Genomic DNA, 12670 nt, shown 5'->3' on the forward strand with positions numbered 1-12670 from the left:
AGTGGCAACTGCTGCCCTGGTTGCTAGTCCCTGAGTACTTAAGCACCCCTTTGTTGGTGCCTTAACCTGTGTCCATAAGCTGCTCCTTAATTAAATTACTTGGAAATCCCAGCTGCAGGTGCCTTCTGTTTCCTGCTTAGACCCTGACTGACATATCTTCACCTCCATTGCCCCTTGGGAGGAGGGATGAGGAATATCAGAAGGAACCTGGATAGTCAAGGGCATGACATGTCTAAGCCAAGTCATCCTAATCACCAATCTCAACCTTGCCGAGAAACTGATGGAGTAGCTGCATGTGCCAAGCATTTAATGGTCTCAATAATGCAGTGAAATAGAATTATTCCTGTGTTTACAGAAGAGGAAAATGAGATTTACAGAGAGATTAAATAACTTGCCAAGGTTACAGAGTGAATAAATGGCAGTGGTTGGATTTGAACCCAGCTTTGATGGGCTTCAGAATCCTGCCTCTTCTCCATCATCCAGAGGGGTCTAAAGTGTTCAAGAACCTGCTGAGCATGGTGGCTTACGCCTGTAATCCCAGCATTTTGGGAGGCCCAGGTGGGTGGATTGCTTGAGCCCAGGAACTTGAAACCACCTTGGGCAACATGGTGAGACCCTGTCGCTACAAAAAGTTAGCCAGGTGTGGTGGTGCACACCTGTAGTCCCAGCTACTCAGGAGGCTGAGGTGAGAGGATCACCTGAGCCAGGAAAGTTGAGGTTGCAGTGAGCCATCATCACGCCACTGCACTCCAGCCTGGGTGACAGAGTAAGACGCTGTCTCAGAAATACATACATACATACATACATACATACATACATACATACATACAGTGTTCAAGAGCCGATGTCATGGCATTGAACACTCTGGAGGCAAGAGGCATGGGCCTGGGGGAAAGCTTGCTATCACTGAGAAGGAGGTCAGAGCTTCAGTTCTGCACAACCCTCTCGAGCTCAAGTGCATTCAGGCACGCCTGGGCTATACCACCAGCCACGGAAAAACCAACTTTGGAAGCTATTCCAGGAACAAACCTCAAGCTCATTTCTCAGTCCCTCAAGAGGCCCTGAGCCTGTTCTGTTGCTGACAGAGGGAACTGTCGCCTGCTCACTGCTCAATGCCCCTGATGTAATGAGCACCGCCAAAGAGGGCTCGATTGGGATGCTAAACAGCCGTAAATGACATTGTCACCAGCCTTCATAAAGCATGGTGACTCACAGCCCTAATTAAAATGCTGAGGGAAAAATGTAAAGAGAAACTGCCATGAAAAACAGTGACATTCTGCTAAACTGCAGGATTATTTCTTCCAGGAAAAAAGAGGGAGAGAGAGAGAGATGTGTGTGTTCATGAGTGTGCGTGTATGTGTGTGCACATGTATTCGTGTGTGGGTGGTGAGGGGATAGAAACAAGAAGGCTAAATATTATTCTCCTAAGAAACTTGGAAAAATTTAACATGGAGGAAAGTTGAAAGCCATTCTTGCCTCCCAACTTTATGATAAAGTATTTAAACAGAAAATGTAAAAGAATGGTGTAAAAACACCCATAAACTTTCAACTTAATTCAACAGCTATTAGCATTTCATATTTACCTACTCGTCTTTCTCTATCAGTCATCTATCTATCCATCCATCCATTCATCTATCCATCCATCCATCCATCCACCCACCTACCTACCTACCTACTTACCTATCTACCTACCTAGCTATCTATCCATTCATCCATTCATGTACCTATCTATCTACCTACCTATATACCTATCATCTGTCTATCCATCTATCTACCTACCAATCTACCTACCTATCATCTGTTATCTATCTATTCATCTATCTATCTACCCATCTATCAATCATCTATCTACCTACCTGTTCTATCCTCTAGCTATTATCTATCTATCTATCTATCTATCTATCTATCTATCATCTATCTACCTACCTACCTCTCCATCTATTATCTATCTACCTACCCACTTACCTATCTTCACAATGAACCATTTTAGAACAAGTTGCAGAATCATGATGTCTCAGCTCTAAATTCTTAAGCACACGTATCTTCAGCGTAGAGACAGACTCCCACAAAACCCACGGTACCATTATTACACCTAAGAAAATTAACTATATACTGTACTTGCACAACTTCCCCAAATACTCAGTTAAGGTTGTTTTCTAAACAATGACAATTCAAGTCATAAATCTCATCCCTGTTGGTTAGGAGAGAGAAGCAGACAAGCTGTTTCCCAGAAATAGGTGTCAAGGGTTCTTGCGAAGGAAGGGTTTTAGCGTCATGTAGGCTGGTTCCCATCATCAGAGTCACAAGATGAAGTACATGGGGCACAATGCTTGACTGAGATGTCAGTTTTGAACCAGATAGGGAATCCTGATCACACCATATTGTTTTTTTAAAATAGCCCTCCTCTAAACTAAAACTAAGTCTCCACATTTTGGGCTGGGCTCAGTCCTGTAATCCCAGCACTTTGGGACGCTGAGGCAGGAGGATCATTTGAGCCCAGGAGTTCAAGACCAGCCTGGGCAACATGGTGAGAATCCATCTCTACAAAAGCAAAACAAAACAACAATGAAAAAACCAATGAAACAAACAAACAAAAACCAAATCTCTACATTTCATCCAATGTCATCACCCATTTTAGCCAAAAAAAATGTGGCTCTCAATGACTTCTTGCTGTTTCTGAAATTCAACTGCATCCTCAAAAGCCCAATAAGGTATCACTAGTAGGGAGATTCAGAAAGAGAGATCATGCTTTCTGAAGGCAAGTCTTGAAGAGGGGACCCTCAAGAAATCCTACACCTTGCCGGCAGCTGGAAGCGAAAATATTTATCTACGTATGTGAGTTTGGCATGTTTGTTACAAAAATCATCAAAATCAATAAAAATATCAAGCCAAGAAACCCATCCAGTCCCATTATTTTATACCATGCTTTGGGAGAAAGAAAGAGATTCCATTTCAGTGACTACCATGATATTAGAAGCAAAATGATAACTGAAGGTATTGCCAGCTAAGACTTATAACAAACAAGCACATCAATGCTATTGACTGTGTTCATTACCTGATTTCTGGCACATGAACATAACTGGCTTTCACTTTTCTTACTGAATATTCCAGAGCTGAGATACTGCTTCAAAAAAATTAAAGAGAAAAATATGCCCAAAATATGTCAGTTGCTATCGAGTACTATTCTGATTTATCCCCGGAGGTTACTTTTTTTTATGCTGAAAATTCCTGGAAACGACATAGAGCCCAATGTGATCCATGTGGCTGTTTTAGTGACTAAATAGGATGGACTGCCCACATCATTTACCCCACTACATCTAGTTATTGGTGAGTGGATGCCTGCTTTGGACACCATGAGCTACCTTGAGGGTAGGGACTCTGTCTTCCCTTTCTTTATGAGGAAGCCTCTCTTGTGGGGACTGGCACAGAGCTGGGAGCTCAGGGTGTGTTTGTTAAATGAAGAAGTGGTTAACTTCACTCTCGTTTATGACAAGAAATACTTTAGCTGGGAAATGACGGTTGTACACGGCTACTATCTGAAGTTGCATAAGCTTTTTGAATCCACAATATTCCTTCTTCATTTCCAACTGGAAATGGGTTTCAGAAAGGCTCACCTTTTTAATCCTCATGGTAGCAAAATTTAGCTGTCAGGTTTTGAATAAAGAAGAGATTCTCGAGTATTATTTAATGCCAGTGGGCAAATGTTCCCAGCAGAAGCTGAAATGCTTTTCAGGGCACCTCTGAAAACCTGTAGGCTCCCAAAGCATCTTGGATGGTCAAAAAGAAAAGGCTCATCATTCCCAGGAAATCCCAGTCTTAGTAGGTAACAGAACATACAAATAAGAGGTGGGAAATGCCCAGGCTGGAAATGGGAACTTTGCCCCTTGCAAAGGACTTCTGTATTTTCCACCTGAATAGGGCCACCTTTCTCTTAGGAAATGTCAGCAGAAATCATAAATGCAATTGATGGATGATAATTGGGCCAATGTTGCTCTCAGGTAAGGCAGAAGATGTTAAAGCTGAAAAGGTCTTTGTGGGAAGTGAGTCCTGGGGTTGTAAACTAAAATGCCTCGAAGGGCCGGACAAGCAAATTAAACAATATTGAATGGTGAGGCTGGTGACCTAAAGGACAAAAAATACTCTCCAAACAAAACCCAACAAAACAATGTCCCCAATCCAAACAAACAGAAAACAAAAAAAGCCCCCTGCCAGACTAACAGAACATATCTGCAGGTCTCTGAAGGGAGATGCCCGTTAGTTCCAACTCCATTTCACAGATAAGAAAACAGAGGCTGAGCAAGAGAAAGGGGCTCAGACTACACCAACTGGCTAACTCTTTTTATTTTTTAAAATTAATTAATGAATTAATTTATTTATTTTCGAGACAGGTTCTGGCTCTGTTACCCAGGATGGAGTGCAGCGGCACAATCTCGGCTCACTGCAACCTCCGCATCCTGGGCTCAAGCTATCCTCCCACCTCAGCCTGCTGAGCAGCTGGGACCACAGGTGCACGCCACCACACCTGGCTAATTTTTTTGTAGAGATGGAGTCTCACTCTGTTTCCCAGGCTGGGCTCGAACGCTGAGCTCAAACAATCCTCCTGCCTCAGTCTCCCAAAGTGTTGGGATTACAGGCGTGAGCCACTGTGTCTGGCTGGCTCTTTTTAAAATTTCTTTTCTTTGTTATGATCACTGAGATGGGCTGGATGCTGTTTCCTCTCCAGAGTTACACACACACACTATCCCATTAAATCCTCCTAACAACCCCCTGTAGTACTTATAATCTCTGCTGTATGAATGACATGCCGGAGAGTCAGAGATGTTAACCCTCTCACTCTGAGTCACAGAATCCACAAGTGCCCAAGCTGGCCTCTGACGTTTCCTAAGATGATTCTCAGTGTGAGGCCCTCCCTTTCAACCTGGCTGCTGCTGGCCCAGTTTGGCACTGGGGACCCCATCCCTGAGAGGGTGCCACAGATCAGGCTATGGGCTTTGATGCTACCTCCTCTGAGAAGTCCTCCCTGATTCCTTCAGCCACCTGTCCTGGGTCCTACCACAGCACCTCACCTCCACCTCTCTTGCAGAAACTTCACGCCAGGTACACGGTTTGTCTGGTGCTCACCGCTTAGCCAGACTGCAGGTTTCATTAGAATGGGGCTCACACCACCTTTATCTGGGCACATGATACATTTAACACGTATCATGACACATACAATAAATGTGCTGATGTCTGCTGCCGAACAGCCCACGATAACTGCTGTTCATCCTTAGCATCATACGACTGTGCCAAGGCCCATGTCCACTATACCCTGTTAACCATACTTGAATTAGAGACTTAGGGGCACTTTCTGTTGACACGTCATTTTCATTTAAAAGATTCGAATAGGCTCAATTTTCCAGCATTACCAGGTGCTGCTCATCATTCTTCTACCTTAAGAATGGGCATGTGAGCAACATAAACACACTTGCAAAGGCTGGGTGGAAGGCCGATGGGCTGTTGAAACGAACTCAAACCAATGGCTTTGGTGAAATCGATGGTAGTTAAACTGGGTTTATTAGCTCTGTGATTACTTCTTTGCAGAAGTTATACCTGATAGGTCACTTATAAAAGGAATTTTTCTAGGCCTGGCGTGGTGGCTCACACCTGTAATCCCAGGACTTAAGGAGGCCAAGGCAGGCAGATGGCTTGAGCCCAGGAGTTTGAGTCTAGCCTGGGCAACATGACAAAACCCCGTCTCTACAAAAAATACAAAAATTAGCCTGGTGTGGTGGCACACGCCTGTAGTCCCAGCTACTCGGGAGGCTGAGGAGAGATGATCATTTGAGCCCAGGAGGTCGAAGCTCCTTCCCTCTGAAAGGGAGAGATCAAATAGTGGGGCTAATGTCCAAGATTAGATGGGAACTCAGGGCTGACACCCAGCAAGGTCACGGTGGGAGGAATTATTTTCAGTCTCCTCTGAGCAGTTGGTCTAATTTAGAATAACAACCAGAAAGATGAAATTAAATCTCTTTAAAGTCCGGCATTTACGGGGCTTGTACTGAAGGAAACATGAAATTATCATCGATGAGGATTGGACAATAAGTCAAGACACTGAGGTTCTATCCCAGCTTTGGCAGTAATGTGCTGTGTGACTTTCATTGAGTCACGTGCCTCTTCTGGGCCTCAGTTTCCCAATTTGTACAACGAGGGTGACAGACAAGAACTGAGAGTATTAGAATCTCCTGGAGCCACCTTGTTAAAAACAGAGATATTTCCAGTCTCCCCCAGGAATGCTGATTTGGTAGATTTAGGGTGGGGTCTGGCATCTTTGCTTTTAACCAGGGACTTGCTGTATTCTGACACTAAAGGTCCACTGGGCTGATGTTTGGCGTTCGCCGGATTAGATGACGTTTAAATGTTATCATATATTAGAACGAGGAAAATGGTCATGTCTGTAACCTATGTGGTGTTAACCACACAAACCCACACTGATCCGTGGCAGGAAACATGCCCCTCCGTTCAAACAATCCAGATTAAAATGGGTCCTGAAATGCTAAATTCAACTTCCACAAATTCCAGTTTCTAATGGGAAAAAGCCCCAGTTCTCATGTGCACGGATTGTTGCCTGTGGCTCTTAACCACATTCCAAGCCCTGCACAGACCCACAGAACCTGAGTGACAGGCAACACATGAGGTCTTGTCATAAGACATCCCAAAACATCTGCAGACTGGGAGTGCAACAGGCGCAGCCAAACCTGTCTGTGCTCACAATACGCAGGCGAATTGACCTCCAAATCTTCCTGCCTCCTGGGAAATCAGCAGCTCCCCGGTGGGGAAGTTTCTGGACAACTGTCTGAGCGGTACCTCGGCCAACTCTTTGCATCTTACAGAGACCCACTGGGAGCAGCCTAACCCATCACAATACCCCCGCCCTCTCACTCTTCTCCGTGCAGTCCTTCCCCAAGGAAGATGGAGGCTCCTGGGGACTGGCTTTGGCCATTTGGGAAATATAAAGAGGAGACAGAAAGGGCAAAAAGCGGGCTGCTCTGAAAGCCACAATGACACTATTGGCCCCAAATGGCTCCATGGGACACTCTTCCCTCTGTTTCGGGTTCCCTTCCTTCCTTACAATCACCAGTCTTGGCATACCAGCATTGTTTCCAGAACCCCTTTCACATACATCATCACAAAGTCTTCAAAACAGCCCCGTGTGGGAGTTACTGTTCTCATTTTACAGATAACAGAACTGAAGCTCAGAAAGGTTAAGTGATCAACCTGAGGTCACACAGCCATGGAGTGAGCTAAGCTTGGCCTCAAGCTGAGGTCTTCACCAGGTCTCTCTACCACACTGCTCACTCTTTCTCTACATGATTTGGGACTTTGGGGGAAAAAAATCACACAATTTGTGGAGACAAAGCCATGCCCTTGACCATAGCGTTGGCCTCTGGCTGAACAGATGTATCAGGAAATACAGCTGTGTGTGCTAAGGTTCAGGCACATGCCAGACTGCGTAGATGCCCAGATGCATGCAAAATGCCCCAATTAAGAAGCCGAAAATTGGGGTTGAGGTCTCGGGTAGTGCCACTTACCAGCTAGGTGACTATGGCTAGGTAGTTTGGTTTGCCCCACCTCAATTTCCGCAGCTGCAAAATGGAATTCAGATGGCTGCACTGGCAACCTGAAAGTTGTTAAGAGGCTCCAGGTGAATAATACGTGTGACAGTGCCTTGGAGCTGTCAGTGGCAGAGCCGTGCGCCCCTCAGGGCGCTTCTGAAATCCAGACTAGTGGAAAGGGTCCGGGGCCCGCCGTGGCGGTGCTGGTGGGGCAGACACCCCCTCCTTCAGGGACCTGCCGAGGCTTCTCAAACCATCCGCTGAGATGCCTTGAGCACGGAGAATGGACGCCACCCCTGCGCACTTGGGGAGCTGCCACAAGAGCCCTTTTCCTATTTTATCTTCAGTTCTGAAAAAATAACGGGGGAAAAAAATCTATGCTCCATAGAGCTGCGTCAGTGTTCCCTGGTGTTTACGAATTTCTTGCGTTTGCCCCGACCCCAATTAGAGAAGCACTAAAGAAAGGGAGCAATTTTCCCTCATTCCTCTCGGGAGGAGAGGTCTGGGGGCTCCTTTCTGCTGTCTCCCAACGTCGTGGGCCGCCAGAGGTGAGATGAGGCGCCTAGGGGCGCGCTCGCCTGCACCGCACCCTTGTCTAGCGGCGTCCCTGGGGACCCTCCCTCCGTGGTGGCTGCGTGCGCGCTTTTCTTAGGCCTGAGCGCAGGGTTTGAGCTGGGCTATGGGAGTAGAGGGAAGAATCCCATGCGTCTTCCCCAGGATTACTGGGGTAGAGATGGAGGCGAGAGCAATCTTCCGCAGCCTGTAGTACCCTGTGGGGTAGACCCCCCGGTTCCTACTGGTGGGGAAACCCTAGACCTGCGTGCGAGTCTCCCAGATCCGGTCCCAGAGCATTACAATAATCGATATATATATATCTCAGCAACACTTCCTGCGTTATGAACGCTTACCCTGACTTCATATTCACATTTATGATTTTTGAAGGTCCTCATGACAGCCCCACGAAAAAGGTAGTTTCTCCATTTTACAGATGAGAAACTGAGGCTGGGAAAGATGAAGAGACTTACCAAAGGTCACGCAACAAGTAAAGGGTCGATCTAGGATCAGAACCCAGGGGAGTCACTGGAAAGGTTCCTGCCCTCCTCGGCTGCCTTCTCCGTGAGAGCCTCTCCTCTCTAGATGTCTACCCCAGACAGCCTGATGCGGAGCTTGGAGAGCCATGAGCTCTCTGGTCACAGTGCCCTGGGGGTGGGGGCGAGCGTCTGGCGTCCTCTGGGGCGCAGTCCCGAGAGAGCCCCTTCCGGGACCTCGGACGCAAGGCCCCTGAGTGGCCCTGGAAGTTGGATCCCCCGGGGACCCTGCTCCGAACCCTGGCCACCTGGAAGCAACCTCATCGAGCGCTCGTTCCACTGCCCAGCCCCGAACCGCGGCGGAGCGCGCCCCTCGGCCTCCCTAGAGCCTCCTTTGCGGGAGAAGCACAACTTTCCCAGGTTCTGGAGACGGCGCTCTTACACCCCAATCTCGCCCAGACAGAAGAAGTGAGAGGTGCGGGCGGCCCCGCCATGACCGCGGGAGGAGAGCGCAAGGAGGCTCCTCGCAAAGTTGGAGGCCAGGCCGGAGCGATGTTCCGGGAGCGGAGCCCTCCCAGCCTCGGGCCCCCAGCCGCGGACAGCTGGCAGTGCCAGACTCCGCCATTACCTGCGGCTCGCAGTTGCGATTCGGCCGCAGAGTCGGGCACCGAGGAAGGCGTAAAGTTGAGCTTGGGCAGGTACAACGGTCCCCAGGGACTGGCATCCCCCAGCCCGGGCTGCCCGCGGGAGGGTAGCGAGCTGTGCCAAGGGCTCCGCCATTACCGGCAGCGCACAGCTCGGATCCAAGCGCGCGGCTGAGGAACGACTGGGGTCCTGCAAAGTTGGAGCCTGGGCGCGTAGACCCCCGGACCGGAGCCCCCGGCCTGAGGCCGCCCGCTAGGAGGAAAATGAGGCCGCCCGAACCAAGTTGGGACGCGCAGCAAAGCCCGAGCCTTCCGCGTACACCAGGGGCTCGGGCGGGAGCGGGGAGCCCTGGGGACGGAGAAGGGGCGCGGGACGCCTGGATCAGGAACTCACCTGACGCCGAGCCGGGCAGCGCCGAGGCTGCCTCTTCGCGCTGCGCACCCACCCGCCCGCCTCGCACTCCTCCTCTTCCTCCCGGGCGCCCGCGGCCGCCGCGCTCCGGGTTCTGAATCCTCCGAGTCCGCCGCCCCGCGCGGCTGGAGGGCGCCGGTTGCACCCACTCGCCTCCTGGTAGGAGCCGCGCGCGTCCCTCCCCTTCCCCTCCGCTTTGTGCCTCCAAGATCCCTCCCCACCCCCTCTCCCCTAGCCCCCACTCCTCCCTTCTCTTCTTCCCTCCCCTTGCGTCCCCTCCCTCAGCCTCAGCGAACCCAAGTTCGGGACGGAGGCTGCGGGCTTCCCCGGCGCAGTGCTGGGCGCCCCGCGCGCGCCCCTGGCTCACCCCGTCCGCTCGACCGCTGCTCGCTGCCCGGCCGCCCCTCGGAGGAGCCGCGGCGCTAAGTAGCTCCTCACCCAGCGGCTGGAAACGCGGCATAAATATGTAGGGACTGAGCCGTGAGCTCAGCGAGGGTCGTGAGGGGGAATTTATTTCTTAATGTCCCTCCTTTATCCTATCATCACTGAAACGAATTAGCAGTGACGTCCAACCCGACTGGTTTATGGGTGTGGGGAGGGAGACGTCGCAACCCTCATTAAAAGAGCTGCTCTGGGCTCCTAAGCATACATCTTTTATATAACCTAATTTCCATTTTTTTTTTCTATCAGGAAACACACACACACACACATACACACACACACACACACACACACAATGACAATTTCTGGGAGCCTGGATAGGGCTGAATGTAGTAGCCACGCAGGGGAGGGCAGGTCTATTTGGGCAGAGAAGGCCCCATGGGAGGCAGGGATGGTTATTTCTGCCTCTACATCAGTGTTGGGATAGCATTCCTTAATGGGACAGTGGAACACACAGCCTCCCAGGCTGGGCAGTGCTGGGAGCCCCTCCCAGGAGCCCGCAGAGGTTGCAGCCTGGGTTCTGGCCTTGGCTCTCGGGTGGACAGACGGAGAAAAGCAGCCTGTTCAGGAAATGTTGCCTGGTTCTGGTCTTTTCTGGAGCCACACTCAGGCCTGGCATCTGGGGAGAGTGAAGGATGGAGGGCACGTGTTCATCTGTAGCCTGGGAGCCCCACAGGTGTGGAGAGGCCAAGGTCTGGGCTGGAGGAGGGAAGACACAGAGAACGCAGCTTCCGTTCCTTTCTTAAGGGCCCTAACATATGGGTAACCATATAAACCCGACTCAAAATCTGTCTTTTCCTGGGCAGACTGCAAAGGATTTTGCATCTCCCCGTTGCTGTTGCTGCTGCTCACACAGTCTTGGGAAAACGGGGGAAAATCAAGGAAAGAGAGGACACACACACGCGCACACGCACACATACACACACACACACACACACACACACTTGGCACCTGGCTCTGGGTGATTTGATCTTTTCCTCCTCCCCAGCCTTGCCAAGCGGAGCAAACCCACTCAGGCTTCGAGTTGCGCAGAGAAGACGCAAAGAGGAAAACCACCACCCCCTTTGTCACTAATAAATGCTTTTCAGATCGTCTTGCACATCCAGCAGGGGAGGGGGTGTGTGACTTTGGGGGCAGGAAGAGGGGTGTGGGGGATGAGGAGGGGAGGAAGGAATAAAGAATAAGCTGACGAGGGTGCCTGGAGGTCTATGCTGTCTTCCACATGCTGGAAGGAGGCCTGGAGAAATGCCACCAGCCCCAGGGCTCTGCCACTTCCTGGCTGCCACAAGGGCAAGTTTCAGAGCCTGTTTCCTGAGCCATGGATGGGCCTGGGGATGTCGTGAGGATATACACAATGAGATGATGCTGGTGAAGCCCTTGACATGGTGCTAGACATATAGTAAATGCTCAGGAAACAGTTGCCAACAATAATGGTGATTTTGATGATGATGAGAATAATCCAGCATACAGGCTGGATGGGGGGTGGGTCCCAGAAAATTGAGGCTGGAGCTGAGTCCTTGCAGTCTGGTCCCCTCCTGTTTTGGGTCCAGCGTCCCTTGCCCGAACCATTTCAAAGTTGAGCGCAGGGTTTCAGTGGTGTCATTCTCAGAACGCTGCTCCCTCAATTACCATGGCAACTGGGGAAAATCAGGAAGCTAGGGGAAGGGAAGCTGCTCTTCCACTGGGCTGGCAGTTCACCTGCTCAAAACAGAGTCCACGTCTGCCTATATGTGGGTCGAGGCCAAAAGAAGCTCAGAGTAGGGGCACTTCCTCTCTGGGAGCACAAGCTCTTTTGAAATTGGGGAGAAGGGTGGTTGGGAGGGGATGCACGGCCACGAGATGGTGGAGATAGTGGGGTCGGGGCCAAGGCTGGCTGTGCCTGCAGAACACAGAGTTGGCTTGGGTTTGGGGAGAGGGGGACAGAAACCCCACTCCCCTCAGTTCTCTCCTCACTTCCAGGTGCCCTGGTGCGATTAAAAGCAAAGCCTTAGAATGTAGCTCTTGAGACAGAGATCTGGGAAGACAGAGCCTCAGAGCCCACGGGTGGAGCCAGGGACCATGAGGTGCCCTCTGTGTGTGTGTGTAGATGAGAGACGAAGACAGACAGACAGACAGACACACACACACACACAAACAGAGAGAGTCAGAGAAGAGAGAGAGGCAGAGAGATTTATAGACAAAGAGAGAGACAGAGACAGCAGAGACTGGCAGAGACAGTGAGAGACAGAGATAGAAAAACACACAGAAAGACTGGCAGAGAGAGAGAGATTGGCAGAGACGGAGATAGAAAAAGCACACAGAAAAAGAGAGAGACAGAGAGATTGACAGGAAGACAGAGACGTATTGGCAGAGACAGAGAGAAAGACAGAGAAAACGGAGACAGATTGGCAGAAAGAGAGTAAGAGAAGAGAGAGGCAGAGGGATTTGCAGAGAGAGAGAGAGACAGATTGGCAGAGACAGAAAGAAAAAATACACAGAGAGACATATTGGCAGAGAGAAAAAGAGAGACAGAGTAAGAGAAGAGAGAGAGGCAGAGAGAGATTGGTAGATTGG

At 50.0% G+C, this 12670-nt stretch overlaps 1 protein-coding gene across 3 annotated transcripts in view; it reads right to left on the reverse strand.

The window, feature by feature from the left end:
* Nucleotides 1-10307, reverse strand: part of NOS1 (nitric oxide synthase 1) — a 153750-nt gene extending 143443 nt beyond the window's left edge. For 2 of the 3 annotated variants that reach the window (XM_055358126.2, XM_055358125.2), the window contains exon 1: nucleotides 10044-10307. The gene's annotated coding sequence lies outside the window, so the exon portion shown is untranslated. Of the gene's footprint in view, nucleotides 1-9658; nucleotides 9851-10043 lie in introns of those variants that run through there. The other variant, XM_063694384.1, reaches the window with a different exon arrangement.
* Between the last annotated feature and the right edge of the window lie 2363 nt (nucleotides 10308-12670).

Source organism: Gorilla gorilla, chromosome 10 (genome assembly GCF_029281585.2).
Source record: "Gorilla gorilla gorilla isolate KB3781 chromosome 10, NHGRI_mGorGor1-v2.1_pri, whole genome shotgun sequence".
NCBI lineage: Eukaryota > Metazoa > Chordata > Mammalia > Primates > Hominidae > Gorilla > Gorilla gorilla.